Source organism: Bombina bombina, chromosome 2, assembly GCF_027579735.1.
Source record: "Bombina bombina isolate aBomBom1 chromosome 2, aBomBom1.pri, whole genome shotgun sequence".
In the NCBI taxonomy this organism is placed as follows: domain Eukaryota; kingdom Metazoa; phylum Chordata; class Amphibia; order Anura; family Bombinatoridae; genus Bombina; species Bombina bombina.
Genome location: NC_069500.1, coordinates 523980251 through 523984797, shown reverse-complemented (window position 1 = coordinate 523984797; position 4547 = coordinate 523980251).

Below are 4547 nucleotides of genomic sequence, written 5' to 3'. Positions count from 1 at the left end.
TGAACTTTCTCAACGGGCTTTGCATGTTGAACAGCTGTTGTTGTAAGCTTTAAATTTACCGGGTTTGGCTCTCATTGGTTGATGTCATATTACTCACAAATACAATGTATCAGAATTAGCTGCGGTGGGTCTGACATTACATCAGTATAAGTGCTCTGCAGATGTTAAACTTTAACTTATCCTAAAACATATATATTACTAAGATGAATCATTCATAATTTATAAAAAACTGTTCATAAGTCTCGCTCTGTGTTATATAACATTAAATCAATTCCACATTAAACACTCTTAATACCTACGATCAACTTTCTCCAAAAAATGCTTAAAATCACTTTACAGAATGATAGAATTATAAATCAATTCATAACCATCAAAAAATAATAATTTAACAAACACATTTAAAAAGATGCAATTTGATTAATATTAATTAAACTACATTATAATATTTAAAAAATCCCTAAAAAACAAACCATTCTAAACATTAAAATACGATTAAATTAACTCATAAAAAATATGATAAATTTATTCATATTTCCTTTTATTTAAAATTTTTAAGAATATTAAAAAATATATTAAAAAACTAGTGATTGCTATAGATTAACACTATACTGCTCTTTACCTATTTTATGGGACAGACATGTATTATACTATACCATAAAAGCTTGAAGATCAATTTCTATATTTAATCCTCTAGGGCTTAAACTTCCTAATTGGTGAATCCACTTGGTTTCAGCTTTTCTAAGTTTTAATAGGCGATTGCCCTGATTCTCACTAGTAACATGTTCTAACACTTTGAATGTAATTCCTACACTACTACACTGATGTTTTAATTTACAATGATGGGAAACACTATGGCCTTCCAAACCATTTTTTATATTGTTCAAATGTTCATAGACTCTCCTTTTTATTTTACGTTTAGTACGCCCTATATAAATTAATCCACAAATGCATGTAATTTGGTATACTACATATGTTGAATGACATGTAGTTCTATCTTTGATTTTAAATTCATTAGTTCAATTCCAAGTACTCTCTGATGTTTCATCTATAATAGGGCATAAACAACAGTCTATTTTCCTACATTTATATGTTCCTGGTTTAAGTGCTAACCAATTAGACAAGGTTCCCTCATTTTTAGGTCTGGTAGCTTTCAGTTTGGATGGAGCAATTAGACTCTTGATGTCCCTATTCTTCCTGTACACTACATCGGGTCTCTCTTCTAATTCTCCTGCTAATATTGGATCCGCTAATAAAATTTTCCAATGTTTATTTAAAATAGATCTAACACCCTGTACTCCTTCACTATATGTTGTTATAAAAGTAGTATTGTTTTTCCTCTTTCTTACACTTGATATTTTATTTCCTTTATCTTCTAGCAGTTTACTTCTATCATATTCTAACCCTCTTTGTTTAGCTTCCTCTATTCTTGATTTTTCATAACCTTTTTGTAGAAATTTATTGCTCATTATCTCAGCCTCCTGCATATAAATTATTGATGTTTGTACAGTTCCTCCGTATGCGCCTAAATTGCCCACTTGGGATATTTTCCTTCCAACGGGGTAGATGACCGCTAGTAGCATGTAGAAAACCATTTTTATCGGTGGCTTTCCTAAAATTCCTCACTGATATTTTATTAGAACCATCAATATACAAAACCAGATCTAAAAATTCTATTTCAATAGATGAAATTTTACTCGTAAACTCAAGATTATATTGGTTGTTGTTAATATATTTAATGAACTCTTCTGCTTCTTCCCTTGACCCCTTCCAGATCATAATAATATCATCTATAAATCTGTAGTATTTGTATATATTAGAATTGAACCTATGTTTCCCCCAAATCATAGAATTTTCAAAATGCCCCATGTATATATTAGCGTAAGATGGGGCCATATTGGTCCCCATCGCTGTCCCTTGGATTTGATTGTAATATTTTCCTTTGAATAAAAAGTAATTGTGTAAAGTAAAAGGGAAGAAGCAGAAGAGTTCATTAAATATATTAACAACAACCAATATAATCTTGAGTTTACGAGTAAAATTTCATCTATTGAAATAGAATTTTTAGATCTGGTTTTGTATATTGATGGTTCTAATAAAATATCAGTGAGGAATTTTAGGAAAGCCACCGATAAAAATGGTTTTCTACATGCTACTAGCGGTCATCTACCCCGTTGGAAGGAAAATATCCCAAGTGGGCAATTTAGGCGCATACGGAGGAACTGTACAAACATCAATAATTATATGCAGGAGGCTGAGATAATGAGCAATAAATTTCTACAAAAAGGTTATGAAAAATCAAGAATAGAGGAAGCTAAACAAAGAGGGTTAGAATATGATAGAAGTAAACTGCTAGAAGATAAAGGAAATAAAATATCAAGTGTAAGAAAGAGGAAAAACAATACTACTTTTATAACAACATATAGTGAAGGAGTACAGGGTGTTAGATCTATTTTAAATAAACATTGGAAAATTTTATTAGCGGATCCAATATTAGCAGGAGAATTAGAAGAGAGACCCGATGTAGTGTACAGGAAGAATAGGGACATCAAGAGTCTAATTGCTCCATCCAAACTGAAAGCTACCAGACCTAAAAATGAGGGAACCTTGTCTAATTGGTTAGCACTTAAACCAGGAACATATAAATGTAGGAAAATAGACTGTTGTTTATGCCCTATTATAGATGAAACATCAGAGAGTACTTGGAATTGAACTAATGAATTTAAAATCAAAGATAGAACTACATGTCATTCAACATATGTAGTATACCAAATTACATGCATTTGTGGATTAATTTATATAGGGCGTACTAAACGTAAAATAAAAAGGAGAGTCTATGAACATTTGAACAATATAAAAAATGGTTTGGAAGGCCATAGTGTTTCCCATCATTGTAAATTAAAACATCAGTGTAGTAGTGTAGGAATTACATTCAAAGTGTTAGAACATGTTACTAGTGAGAATCAGGGCAATCGCCTATTAAAACTTAGAAAAGCTGAAACCAAGTGGATTCACCAATTAGGAAGTTTAAGCCCTAGAGGATTAAATATAGAAATTTATCTTCAAGCTTTTATGGTATAGTATAATACATGTCTGTCCCACAAAATAGGTAAAGAGCAGTATAGTGTTAATCTATAGCAATCACTAGTTTTTTAATATATTTTTTAATATTCTTAAAAATTTTAAATAAAAGGAAATATGAATAAATTTATCATATTTTTTATGAGTTAATTTAATCGTATTTTAATGTTTAGAATGGTTTGTTTTTTAGGGATTTTTTAAATATTATAATGTAGTTTAATTAATATTAATCAAATTGCATCTTTTTAAATGTGCTTGTTAAATTATTATTTTTTGATGGTTATGAATTGATTTATAATTCTATCATTCTGTAAAGTGATTTTAAGCATTTTTTGGAGAAAGTTGATCGTAGGTATTAAGAGTGTTTAATGTGGAATTGATTTAATGTTATATAACACAGAGCGAGACTTATGAACAGTTTTTTATAAATTATGAATGATTCATCTTAGTAATATATATGTTTTAGGATAAGTTAAAGTTTAACATCTGCAGAGCACTTATACTGATGTAATGTCAGACCCACCGCAGCTAATTCTGATACATTGTATTTGTGAGTAATATGACACCAACCAATGAGAGCCAAACCCGGTAAATTTAAAGCTCACAACAACAGCTGTTCAACATGCAATGCCCGTTGAGAAAGTTCACCCGAGAGTGAATGAAACGCGTTCGGGAGAAAAAGTTGAACAAACCTTGCTCATTGACAGGACAATCGTGCCTCACCGGTGAAACAATACCGGATTTGCTGAATCACTAAGCTGGAGGAATAAAGACAGGAGAGCAGACATACAGCTCCCATTACAAAGACCAGATACCGAGGCTTGGGTTTGGACCGCCGAGCAACTTTAAACTTTATGTGCACATAATTTGCACTTATCTTGTAAGTGTATATATTTTTATGGATTTATTTTAAAATAATAAAGAAAGATACAGTGAATCTCGGATGCGCTTGTGTTTTTGTTGTTTTAGTCCATAAAACTCTTAACTACTGACTTTTAAATGCGGTAGGAGTCTTGACAGGAGAGGCTGTACCGCTCACTTTTTCCAAGACTCGTAATACCGGCGTTAGGAAAATCCCATTGAAAAGATAGGATACGCAATTGACATAAGTGGATTTGCGGTATGTTCGAGTCGCGGAAAAAAAGTGAGCGGTACACCTGTACCTGCAAGACTCGTAATACCAGCGTTAGGAAAAAAGCAGCGTTGGGACCTCTCAACGCTGCTTTTTAAGGCTAACACAAAACTCGTAATCTAGGCCTAAATTTCTTGTATACCTTGTATTATAACTAGGCATATTAGGAGATGTTTGGTTTATTATATTAGCCAGTTGTCAAGCTGCCCTTCATTATTCTTTTCCAGTCCTGTTTACTTAAATGGCCTGTGGTATCAATTTGCCCCATGACTTGTATCTGTAGAGTTTGACCTCAAAGCAGATAGTGACTGGATTACTTACAATCAAAATGCATGTA